The following is a 13963-nucleotide window of genomic DNA, read 5'->3' on the forward strand; positions in this document are numbered from 1 at the left end:
CAATGCTGTTTTTTATAAGAGCTAAAGTGATTTCATAGTTCCAAATTTATATGGTTGGAGGGGTTGAGCAATTTTTAGTAGCTCAAACTTTCTGCCCGTTACAATGTGCTTTCAAGACATAAACTTCTGCTGTTCACAAGTCAAATTTCCTAATTAACAAAATCGTCACCTGAATATACTACAATAAAGTCTAGTTCTGTGTCAGGAGCCCATCACTACAGTTCCTTAACACAAACTACAGAAAAAAAGGTTGAAAAATGTCCCTTTGTCATCCAGAAAAACAGCAAAACTCTCAAGCTATAGAAAAGGTGCTGACGTCCCAGATCTTTTTATCTCCAACTTAGTTTTGATTTAGTCAGGAACAAAGGTAGAAGACACTGCTGCTGCCTTTACAGTTACTGCCAGGTTACCTCTTCAGAGGCCAGTTTAGTTTACAGTTTGGACTTTTATAGCATTTAGAAGAAAGAAAGAGAGGAGAGAGAGAGAAAGGAGGAAGGAAAGGAAGGAAGGAGGAAAGGAAGGGAGAAAAGAAGGGAGGAAAAAAGAAGGGAGAGAGAGAAGAAGGAAGAAAAAGAGGAAGGGAGGAAAGAAGAGAGGGAGGGAAGAAGAAAGGAAGGGAGGAAGGAAGGAAAGAAGGAGGAGGGAGAGAAGGAGTGAGGAAAGAATGGAGGGAGGGAGGAAAGAAGGAAGGAAAGAAGGGAGGGAGAAAAGAAGGAAGGAAAGAAGGGAGGGAGGAAGGAAAGGAAGGAAAGAAGAGAAAGAACCGAACCACAAAAAAATTTTGAAAAGAAAGTTTTCCTCTTGTCTCTGGATGTGGCAGGTGTCCAATAAACATGCCTCATTTTCTTCTCAGATGTTTCTTGTCCCAGCCTATCCTCTTCTCACTTACCACCCACTTTTCTCTCCTCCAGTGCTTGAGGGTAGAAGGGAGTTGTTTGTTTTTCTCCATTAGACCAGTAACATTCCAATGTAGAAATCTAAGAATTCCCAAGTTTCTTCCCCATTCTCCTATAGCCTCTTAGGATAAAATTGATAGTTTTCATCCTTACAAAAAGTCATTAATTTTTGTTTACTAAATAAGCTTGTCCTGACTGGCTTATATATGCAGTGTGAGTTTGTATATATAGCTAGAGAGTTTAACTTCTCTGAATAACCTTACACAAGTCACTCAACTTCCTGGTGTCCATTTCCTCACTGGTGAAACTGAGGAAACAACCAACATAAATCAGCCTGATGGGGTTATAATTTAACAAAAGCTAAATACAATGATTGTGATGTTGAGATACACACACATATATACATATATAAGCACTACCTATCAAACAGTCAAAACTCATTAAAACTTGACTTTAACAAAACACATAATTGCTTAACATCATCACTTTCCTCAAAGTTATGTCACGTAGCTAGAAGCACCCCATTTAATTCTCACAACAATCCTCTTCTTATAAGTAAAGAAATTTAGGGCCAAAGGTAACTGACCTCAGTTTCCGCTGTCAGGCAGTTCAGAGCTGGAGCTAAATAGAACCCAAATGTCCTATCCAGCAGCCACAGGTTTTTTCTGCTTCACTGTGCATATTTAAACATGTGATAGGTCAACAATGTCATGTCAAATCATGACACAAAAATTGACGATTCATATAAAACTGGTGCTAGTACCCAAATTTAAAAGGATACACAGACTGTTTGTATATGGAGAGTTTTCAAGGTTCTTTTATCCTATCCTTTTTATCATTATGAAAATACAGCCTAAAAAAGGTGGGAATAAATTGTGCCTTTATTGTTCCAAAGCAATACTCCATTAGTAAGGAGCTTAAAGTGAAATAAATAACAGTTCTCATTTCAGAGGGGAAAATACAAGGAAATAAATTATTTAGTGGATATTTATCTTTTACAACATATACATTAAGTAAAATAATTCAAAACAAGAGCAATGAACTTGATTCAGAAGACTTGCCTTCAATCTCCCCCTTACTAGCTGTGTGTAAGTCACTGTGGGCCCCAATTTTTGTGTCAAATAAAAGGGTTGGAATAGACCTAGTGGGTCTGTAAATTCTCTTCTAAAAAAGGGGGGGGGGGAATAAATTTGCATGATAACTTTATTATACATTTAAAAGGAATAGCAAATTGTACATAATGAATTTTCAATTTTCACATGGAATCATCTTTTTTATTATTTTATGTTATGGAAATGCTTGTTTTATTCCATAAATTAAAAATAAAATAAATAAATGTGGAAAAAAATTAAGTCTCACCTATGTCAAAGAGCCTATAAATCCTTCTATGCTGTGCAGCAGAAAATTGATCAAGTTTTCTCATCTTTAAAATCAGGATAACAATCAGGATACTACCCACCGCACCTGTCGTTTAGGAAGGAATTCCTTTGTCTGTAAACTGCAAAGTATTATTTAGATGTCAGTTATTATAAGACATTGTTAACACAAACAATTGGTTACAGTAAGGTGTGTAGTGTTAAGAACACTGGATTATAGAGCCAGAAAAGTTTCATTTACCAGTTCTGTAAATCTTTGACATTAGTCATTTCTCTCAACATTTCCCAGGTTCAGTTTTGTCCTCTACAAAACAAAAATAATAATATACTACCTACTTTACAGGGTAGCTTTGAAAGAAAAGTTTTCTTTGTAAAACATAAAGTATTACACTATAGGAGCTATTATATAACCAAAAACTCAGTTCACATTGCCAGCTAAAACATATTTAAAAGTCCATTCCCTTTACTGTATGGTCTTTTCTTATTTATGTCTACAACATATTTTTTCTTTAATGTACTCTAGTGTTCTTGGCTAATATTTAAAAAATGAATTTCTTTCTCTTGGTCTTCTGGCCAAAAAGTCATTGTTGTTCTGAGAACTCCAGCTTACTCAAATGATTGAATGGCATAGATGATTTTTAAAAGCTGATTTTCCATTTCTGACCAATAAGACTCTGTGTAGGGTTGTCTCTGCCTCCCTCTCTTCTTCTTTTCTTATCCCTTTCCCTCTCCCATTCTTTTCCTTTTTTCTTTCCCTCTTTAGTTTTCTCCGTTTCCCCCTCCCTCTCTCTCACCTTCCCCTGCTCACCCTTTCAATGAGTAAGTGCTGCTATCTGGTGGCCAGTTTGAGCTGCTCAGTTATGTCTGTGAAGGATGAAATCTACCTACCTTCTTTGTTGACTCTTAGAAGCCACACAAGAGGATCCTGGGATTTGTGGCTAGTAAAAAACAAAACAAAACAAAAAAATCTTACAGTTCTTTGACCTACTTTGTATTTTTGGATTTTGATTACTGCATAGTCTCTTAGGTTATTGATGTTTTAACAAATAAGAAAACCGATGTAATTGAAAGAATGAGGACAGAAAAACTACTGTTCTTCAAATGCAAATTTCCCTTTTTTGCAACACAGGTTTTATCTATGTTTTAAGAGATAAGGAATAAAAAAAGAAAGGAACTTTTCTCCATCTCTGGCTGTCTTGTCTAAGTTTACTTTCTAGGCTTTCCCAGACAAATTGTGTAAAGAAACCTCCAGTCCAACTCTACCTGCTGGGCATAAATGCCCCCTGCCTTGTACTTTGAGACATCTCTCCTTCCTTGTGTCCCCAAATACTCAGACTGCCAATACAGCTGGGTTTTAGCACAGCTACTCCTGCTAGATTTTCAGGATGTTCGTTTCTCGATTTTCCCCATAATGACCAAAAAGACCATTGTCACCCTACAAAAGCAGAAGGAGATGGGCAGGACACCCGGATGTGAATCATATCTCTGACACCGTGTGCTTCTAGTAAGCCACTGTATAATTCTGAGTCTCCTGCAGAGTGGAATTAACTAATACTTGTACTTACCTACCTCCACAAGTTCTTGGTTCTACTCCAACTGGCCTGCTATCTGTATAGGACATTCTATGTGTCACTTCTATTCCTTTGCATAAACTAACTTTTATGATTGTAATTCACCCCTCTTTTCCCCTTGGCAGCTTGGTGGATCAGTGGAGTGTTGGCCTGGAGAAAGGAAGACCCGAGTTCAAATTTGACTTCAGCTGTGCGACTCTAAGCAAGGCACTTAATGTCTTTCTGCCTCCGTTTCCTCAACTATAAAATGAGGGAAGTAATAGACCTTCTCTGGCAAGGTGATTGTGAAAATCAAATGAGATATTCATGAAGTATCTGGTATATTTATGGTTCTTCAGTCATTCAGTTGTGTCTGACCCTTGGGGACCCCTTTTGGGGTTTATTTGGCAAAGAAACTAGAGCAGTTTGCCATTTTCTTCTCCAGCTCATTTTATAGATGAGGAAACTGAGGCAAACAGGGTTAAATGACTTGCCCAGGATTAATAGCTAGTGAGTGCCTGAAGGGGATTTAAACTCAGGTCTTCCTGACTCCAGGTCCAGTTTTCTAACCATTGAGCCACCTAGTTGCCTCTGTCTGGTACATAATATAACCAGTAAATGTTTCCTTCCTTGTTCTTAGAATCCTTATATAATTTCAGACTTCTTTCTAAGCACCACTCAGGTGCCATCTCCTGCATTTTTCTGATCTCCAGATGTTAGTACTCAGTCTAAAAATTGTGCTCTTGAGGGGGTGGAGCCAAGATGGCGGAGTAGAAAGACGCACATACGCATAGCTCCAAACCCACAACCCATAGAACATCTGTAAATAGCAACTCACTGCGAATTCTGCAGGAGCAGAGGCCACAGAACATTGGAGCGAGGGAGATTTCTGTTCCAGAGGGACGTGCAAACCTCTCGCAAAAGGTCCTTTGCGCTGCGGACTGGGAGCCAAGTACAGCCCTGCCGCGGCCGCGGCACCAAGAGGAACAGATCCGAGCAGGCTTAAGGGACGGAGTCTGCAGCAGCCGCGCGGGTCCCTCCACCCACAGGTGACGGGGGTCGGTGAGAGGGTCTCTTTGGCGGGTCGAAAGGGGAGTGGGGTGCCCCCATAACTCAGGCCCCCTCGGGAGGCAGAAGTGGAGGTGGGAGCAGACAGGGGCTCCCAAAGCAGGCAGGAGCCTGGATCCATTGTTGAAGGTCTCTGCATAAACCCCCTGAGGGAACGGAGCCTGTGAAGCAGCCCTGCCCTGACCTCAGCACCTGAACTTAATCTCACACTGGATAGCAGCCCTGCCCCTGCCAAAAGCCCTAAGGCTGGAAGCAGCATTTGAATCTCAGACCCCAAAGGCTGGCTGGGAGGATCAGGAGGCAAGGTGGGTGTGAGCAGAATATTCAGAGGTCAAGTCACTGGCTGGGAAAATGCCCAGAAAAGGGAAAAGAAATAAGACTATAGAAGGTTACTTTCTTGGTGAACAGGCATTTCCTCCCTTCCTTTCTGATGAGGAAGAACAATGCTTACCATCAGGCAAAGACACAGAAGTCAAGGCTTCTGTGTCCCAGCCCACCCAATGGGCTCAGGCAATGGAAGAGCTCAAAAAGAATTTTGAAAATCAAGTTAGAGAGGTGGAGGAAAAACTGGGAAGAGAAATGAGAGACATGCAGTCAAAGCATGAACAGCAGGTCAGCACCCTGCTAAAGGAGACCCAAAAAAATGTTGAAGAAAATAACACCTTGAAAAATAGGCTAACTCAATTGGCAAAAGAGGTTCAAAAAGCCAATAAGGAGAAGAATGCTTTCAAAAGCAGAATTAGCCAAATGGAAAAGGAGATTCAAAAGCTCACTGAAGAAAATAGTTCTTTCAAAATTAGAATGGAACAGATGGAGGCTAAGGACTTTATGAGAAACCAAGAAATCACAAAACAAAACCAAAAGAATGAAAAAATGGAAGATAATGTGAAATATCTCATTGGAAAAACAACTGACCTGGAAAATAGATCCAGGAGAGACAATTTAAAAATTATGGGACTACCTGAAAGCCATGATCAAAAGAAGAGCCTAGACATCATCTTTCATGAAATTATCAAAAACTGCTATGATATTCTAGAGCCAGAGGGCAAAATAAATATTGAAAGAATCCACAGATCATCTTCTGAAAGAGATCCAAAAAGAGAAACAACTCCTAGGAACATTGTGGCCAAATTCCAGAGTTCCCTGGTCAAGGAGAAAATATTGCAAGCAGCTAGAAAGAAACAATTCAAGTATTGTGGAAATACAATTAGGATAACACAACATCTAGCAGCTTCTACATTAAGGGATTGAAGAGCGTGGAATAGGATATTCCAGAAGTCAAAGGAACTAGGACTAAAACCAAGAATCACCTACCCAGAAAAACTGAGTATAATACTTCAGGGGAAAAACTGGTCTTTCAATGAAATAGAGGACTTTCAAGCATTCTTGATGAAAAGACCAGAGCTGAAAAGAAAATTTGACTTTCAAACACAAGAATGAAGAGAAGCATGAAAAGGTAAACAGTAAAGAGAAGTCATAAGGGACTTTCTAAAGTTGAACTGTTTACATTCCTACATGGAAAGACAATATTTGTAACTCTTGAAACTTTTCTGGGTATCTGGGTACTGGGTGGGATTACACACACACACATGCACACACGCACACACACATGGAGACAGAGTGCACAGAGGGAACTGAAGAGGATGGGCTCATATCTTAAAAAAATGAAATCAAGCAGTGAGAGAGAAATAGATTGGGAGAAGAAAGGGAGAAATGGAATGGGGCAAATTATCTCTCATAAAAGAGGCAAGCAAAAGACTTATTAGTGGAGAGATAAAGAGAGGAGGTGAGAGAAAAACATGAAGCTTACTCTCATCACATTCCACTAAAGGAAGGAATAAAATGCACACTCATTTTGGTATGAAAACCTATCTTACAATACAGGAAAGTGGGGGATAAGGGGATAAGCAGGGAGGGGGGGATGATGGATGGGGGGACATGGGGAGGAGGGAGCAATTTGAGGTCGACACTCATGGGGAGGGACAGGATCAAAAGAGAATAGAAGTAATGGGGGACAGGATAGGATGGAGGGAAATATAGTTAGTCTTATACAACACAACTATTATGGAAGTCATTTACAAAACTACACAGATTTGGCCTATATTGAATTGCTTGCCTTCCAAAGGGAAGGGGTGGGGAGGGAGGGAGGTAAAGAAGTTGGAACTCAAAGTGTTAGGAACAACTGTCGAGTAATGTTCTTGCCACTAGGAAATAAGAAATACAGGTAAAGGGGTACAGAAAGTTATCTGGCCCTACAGGACAAAAGAGAAGATGGAGACAAGGGCAGAGAGGGATGATAGAAGAGAGAGCAGATTGGTCATAGCGGCAATTAGAATGCTTGGTGTTTGGGGGGGGAGGGGACAAAAGGGGAGAAAATTTGGAACCCAAAATTTTGTTAAAATGAATGTTAAAAGTTAAATAAATAAATTAATTTAAAAAAATAAAATAAAATATATAGAGAACTGAGAAAAAAAAATTGCGCTTTCTCTCTCTTTCTCTCCATATACATATACATACACACACACATATATACATATACATGTATATATAATATATAGATATACACATATATAATATATTTTGTATTACAGATTTATTTGTACACTGTTTTGTTCTGCATCTGCACCCCCATAGCATGAAAATTCATTGAGGGGAAGAAATAACTGCTGTTTGGGGAGGGCAAGTTCTTTGTATTCTTAACCTAATCTAGTACCTTAATCAGAGGAGGCATTTAATAAATACTGTATTTGTTGAATTGAATTATAAAGTTGTCATAAGGAAAATACTTTGTGAACTCCCAAATGCTGTATAAAGGTGACTTACTACTAAACCATATGTCTAAACTATGGGTGATAAATATGTCACTGCAACACGCACAGCATGAAGAGTTCTTATGGCTGAAAAATTCATTGCCTCCCAGATAAGCCTCTGGCCATTGGCCAGTGTCTCAGAACATAGGCTGGTTTGAAGATCAGCCAAAAGTATTTCAGAATTGATTTCCTTTGTAATTCTGTGTATTTTATTTTATGCATTTAAAAACACAATTCTGTGGAGCCAGTGGAGCTCATTAGATTGCCAAAGTGGTTCATGAAAGGTCAAAACCTTGAAAGGTCCCAAAAAGATTAAGAACCTCTGGTCTAGTCACTCTTTTTATAGATGAGGAACTGCATTCCAGAGAGATTTAAGTGATGTTCTCACGGTCGTGCAGATTGTAAGTATATGAATCCAACTTCTTGGAGTCCATATCCAACAATCTTTCCACTGCAAACTATCATTTAAAAAATGAAGAGAAAAAATGGAGTTCAGCCAACACCACCAATACCATCCAGAGACCTGTACAAACTCACACATATAAATTAATTTTTAAAATCACTTGGCTGATATCAGTGCCAATATCTTCCAATGTTCTATTCTGACTGTGACAGGTGTAGGTGCGAGGGATGCAGAATGAGCAAGGCCCAGGTGACATTAACAAGAAAATGTTACCCATTGTGTAAAGTTATACTTAAAAATATCTCAGTACTTGGATAGTTTTGAGGTGTCACTGGCATAAGGACTCTGTGCTGTCTTTCTTATCCCCAACCCATGCAAGTCATAGCCCTATCCCTTCTCAACTTTGTAGTGTTTACTTCTATTACTTACAAAGATGATACACCAAGAAATTTTTCTGTGTGTCTATTAATATTTATTTATACTAATGTGAGTACTTGACTTGGAGTCAGGAAGACCTGAGTTCAAATCCAACCTCAGACATTCGTGTGACCCAGAGCAAGTCATTTAACTTCAGTCCTGTTTTCTCTCATCTGTACAATAAGGATAATAATAGCATCCACTCGCAAGCTTTTGTGAGCATAAAATGAGATATTATTTACAAAACTTGAAGTACGATCTCAATTTTAATTGTCATCCTCACATTCTTTATTCTTGATATCTGATCAGTGTGCCTCTTTTGGGGGACATGCATGTCCTTCATGACTTCTTTTGTCATTTGTCACACAAAAGTCACCCCTAGTGATATGCTACATCTTTATATGCATCATATGCCTTTCTATTGTGTTTCAATACCTTTCCGTTGTAATTTATCTGAGATTGTGGTATTAAACCATCTATGACTTAACAATTAAATCTTTAAGAGTGATTGGGCTAAAAAATCCATCACTTTGCAGCCAACCAGGAAGCTAGTCTCTCCATAGGTAGGGTTGTTTGAAGACTAGCAACAGACATACATTCCCTCACTGGGCATATAATTGAAATCTTTCCAGCTGGATAGGTCCTACTGGAGTTTGGTTTTTTGGTTTGGTTTTGTTTGGGGGGTTTTGGTTTGTTTGGTTTTTTTTTGCTAAGATAGGCTTTGAGAACCTTAGGGTCACTTCTACACCTTAATGAGGGATTGTAATAAGTTTCTAATGGAGGTAAATAGTATTGCTGGGACAATATTCCTCTTAAAAAAGTGAGCTCTCATCCTCCTATTCAATTTGTGATTCAGTCCAATAGTAACTTACACTCATTTACATGTAGGAAGAGTTCTACATGACTCAGGAATCCCTCACTGTTTCCAGTATGGGAATAATTTAGGGATTAAACACATATTGCCTCTGTCCAGCGTATTTTCAACCAGTCAGATCAGGCACAAACCAAAAATTAAATAGCAAAGCTTTTAATTAGGACAAAATGTCAAAGTAAATAACATGGGGAAATCAAGTAATTGAATCATTCTCTTCATCCAATATGCCAAGCAGTATAATAGCAAAAGATTCCTACTCTGGTGGCCAAGGGAACCCTCTCTAGACAAATCACATTCCTAAGCTGTAACACTGCTTCAACCCTTCTTTCTCTCAACAAATATGCTTCCTTTGCTCCTGCGCTGTCAGCTCCAAAGCTAGGGTCTGCTGCTTCTCAGCTGAGCTATTACTGCCATCTGCTGGATCTGCTATCTGGTGCTTTTTTTCACAAAGGGCATATTCTTTTGTAAGATTGCCCAGAGATCTAATAACTAGGGGTGGGTGGAATCAGAGCCATAACTATGATGGGACCACTGAGGTTTTTGTAGGGTGGAGACGTGGGGGGAGGTGTCACTTTTCCTTTAACGAATCTTCTACCCAGCAATGGGAAAGAAGACTTCATGTTCCCATAAGGTTTGCCCTGGAAAAAGAGTAGGTGAGTGAGTTGAGATTAACCAGAGCCATATAGCTCCCAGGAAACTTTCCAGAGCATAATCTGCTCACAAAGGGGGGCAATTGTAGCATGCAGAACGCTCCAAAGGACAAGTCAGGTGGAAGGGAAGTAGCTCTCTGAAGATGAAGGAAATGGTGTCTCAAGGCACAGGCAGGGAATCGTTATATCTTCAGTTTGTTCAGTTAGGTCGGGTTCACAGCTACACACAAAAAAAAGGCACCTCAGGGAATTGTAAGGTCCTTTTCCCCCAACATTTGTCCTTTTTCTCTTATTAACTATATAGTCTTCTGATAGGTAAGGGCAAGAGAATACCTTTCATCTCCCATCATGTTTCTGATAGCTAAACTAGGAGTCATGCCTCCTACTATCTCAAGAAGACACTTAGCAACACTGAAGGGGAGGCAGGGAGGAGGGAAAGTTGGGAGGGTAGCATCTGTGCACCCTTTCCCTGAATTTCTGTCCCTATGGTAAATTCCCTGTTTTTACTAAATTGTTCAAAGTTCATAAATCTCTTTAATCACACAAAAATCCTGGGGAGTAGGGAATGTGAGTACCATTTTACAGATGGAGAAACTGGGATCAAAGAGACTAAGGGACTAGTCCAGGGTCGTTGCCATTGTCCAACCAGTCTTCCAATCCAGTATTTATGGTCAATGGATCAATTAGTATTCATGAAGCATGTGCCAGGCATTGTTCTGAGTGCTGGGGATACAGAAAAAAAAAAAAGTTAAAGTGATCCCTACCTTCAGAGAATTTACATTTTATCAAGACAATATATAGATGTGTATGTACAAAAAAGGGCAGCTAGGTGGCACTAGATAGACCACTGGGCCTGAGTCAGGAAGACTCATCTTCCTGAGTTCAAATCTGGTCTCAGACACTTATTAGCTGTGTGACCCTGGGCAAGTCACTTAACCTCTGTTTGCCTCAGTTCCCTCATCTGTAAAATGTACTAGAGAAGGAAATAGTAAACCACTCCAGTTTCATTGCCAAGAAAACCTCAAATGGGGTCACAAAGAATTAGACATGACTAAATGACTAAACAGATCCAGTATACCCACAGCTGCTGCTTCATCACTTGCCTGTCACCACATGACTTTGAGGTAGGTACAAATAGTCAGATGGTATGAGTGATGTCTTGATTTGAGCATAAATTGGATTTAAGTGAGGCAAAGTTGCTCTAAGTCTTCAGCCTCACTCTCTCCTCCAGAGTCATCAAAGTCCAGTGGCAAGACAAAAGTCAAGGATACAGTGGATGATCTTGGCATCTTTGATGTCTAAGCTCTAAGTGCTCCACAGTGCCTGCTTCAACTACCTTCATGACCACTGGAACAAATTGTTCTCAACTGCCCATTCTGCTGGGGGGAAAGCCTTCACATGCTTGGGGTAGACACCCCACTAATTCACTGAAGTATTTGAGACCCCTCAGTTACCTTCAACTGATTTAGACCATCTACCAGAACAGTTAACTGGGGTGTGGCCACTGCACATGCTACAACTTCTTGGATCCATAGGTGAGAGTTGAGTGAATCAGGTGAACATCAAAGGTAGAAAGCAGCCTTGAAAGCGTTTAGCAGCCCTCACACCAGAAGTGCTACTGTTCCCTGAACATACTCTTCTCCCCAGAGGACCTACTTTCCACTTCACTCTTTTAGACTGTCCCCTTTCCCTGGGGAAAATGTGCTGAGAGACTCCAGAAATTACCCCTATCCTTAAGAACTGCTACGTCTAGGCAAGCACTCCCTCAGAACATGTCCACCTTGTCCCTCTCTCTGAAGACAGGATTCCTGGAATCAGTTGCTGTATATGAGTAGATTGTGGTCTAGTGAGCTACATTTCTCCAGAGTATTCCCTACCCACCTGTTCCTTTTCTCAAGATTGACCCAAATGAGACCCAAAGTCTTCCTTCCCTACATTTCCACACTCTAAGAGAATTACTTTTCAAAGCAAGTATATCTCCATCAAGTCAAATACTCAAGAGAGTACATCTCCCTCTTCCTATGGAAATCCCCAGTGGCCCTGCCTTAAATATGACTGTCCCAACTCCAGTGGTTAGTGAGCTTTCCCTTCTCAAATAACTTTTATTTACTTAGAAATCGAGAATAAGCATTTATATAGTTGCCAAGAAAACCCCATGAACAATACGGTCCACAGGGTTGCAAAGAGTCTGAATGACTAAACGATAACAAAAACATATATAGTGTCTATTTCATGCTAGACATTATGCTAAGCACATTTTTCAAATATTATTTTGTTTGATCCTCACAATAACCTTAGGAAATAGGTACCAATATTATCTCCATCTTACAGTTGAGGAAACTGAGGCAGAAATGACTTGCCCAGGGTCACACAGCTAGTAAGTATCTGAGGCCAGATTTGACTTCAGATTTTTCCTGCCTCTACTTCTGTGTTCAATGACTGTAGAAGAGAAAGTGAGGCAATGACTTTTTGTGCAAATCGGCCTCACTTAAATCCAATTCAGTTGAAAGTCAAGATATCACCCCCGTGATATCACTGATCCTCTTAGAAAATGGAAGGACAAACAAAAATCTGGGTTAGTGTTATAATTTCCATTAGAATGTAATACCATGAGTGCAAGGACAATTTATGTATTTATACACAATTTTACATATTATATTTCTATAAATATGTTTATATAAACATATATATATATAATTTATACTTTATATTCCCAGGCTTTAATGTAACAACACAAAAAGGACAACCCAGAGCACTCTACCTACTTAATAGGTACAGTGGAGTAACAGACTTGTGGTCTGAGAAGCTTCCTGGGAGCTGTATGGTTAATCTCAACTCACTCACCTGTTCTTTTTCCCAGGGCTGGGGACCTGAAGTCTTCCTACTCTATCCTAGGGGAAATGTAGCTACTTAGTAGGTACTTAATAAGTATTTAATAATTTCATTAAAATTCATTAAAAAGGAGGAAATCACTGGCCCCATGACAATAAAGATATTTTCTTACCTAATTCCCTGGTGATCTTTTTGAAGTTTTGTGCAAGGATATGCCAGGACACTTTTGTGCCATGTACCAAAACTCAAGTGTTTACTGAGAACCTAATGTTCATCTCAAAAAGCATTTGTTGATTACCTACTATGTGCCAGGCACTGTGCTAGACACTAAGAACATAAAGAAAAAATGAAATAATCTTTATCCCAAAGGAACTGTGCTGAGCCCTGTGGAGGACATAACAATGAATAAGACATAATATCTGCCTTCAAGGGATACCCAGTGTTTGGAGGGATGAACACATATGGGAAAACGTAATGAAAAATATAATACACAAGAGATTCCCAAAATAAAAAATTGACTTTTATCTGAAGTCTGTAGCAAATTGGCTCTAGAGAATACTTCATTTAGAAATCAAATTGAACTAATGGAAAATTATATGTATGTGGAACAAGTTGGTGTTGTCCCCAATTAGGACCATAGGGCAAGTAATCAAAAACCACCCAGCCACCCACACTGTTATATCCTGAGTTCTTTTGTTAATTAAGGTGAGCCCCTCAGAGGCTCAGACCCCACCTACTGGCAGTTTTTTCTAGATCCAATGGACTGTTTCAGTCATGCAAACCAAGGGTGTGCTGGTTTATCAACAGGTTCTCAAAAAAAAAAAATGTATGTACTCTTTTAGGTTTAATCTGCACTATTAACATTTTCTCCATTACTTTTTTAAATCTAGACAATCAATGAAAACAAATCAAGCCCTGATTCAAAGCATTTGCCAGTTTCTGAGATGTAAATGTTCATGCTGAAAATTTAACAGTCAGTTTTCAGGAACCTGAATGAGCTAGGTCTAGCACATCCCTGCATGAAAATCAAGGTCATGGCTGGTAAGTAAAATTAGTGAAAGGATGGCAGAATCAAGACAGTATTATA

The sequence above is a fragment of the Notamacropus eugenii genome, chromosome 2, assembly GCF_028372415.1.
Source record: "Notamacropus eugenii isolate mMacEug1 chromosome 2, mMacEug1.pri_v2, whole genome shotgun sequence".
NCBI lineage: Eukaryota > Metazoa > Chordata > Mammalia > Diprotodontia > Macropodidae > Notamacropus > Notamacropus eugenii.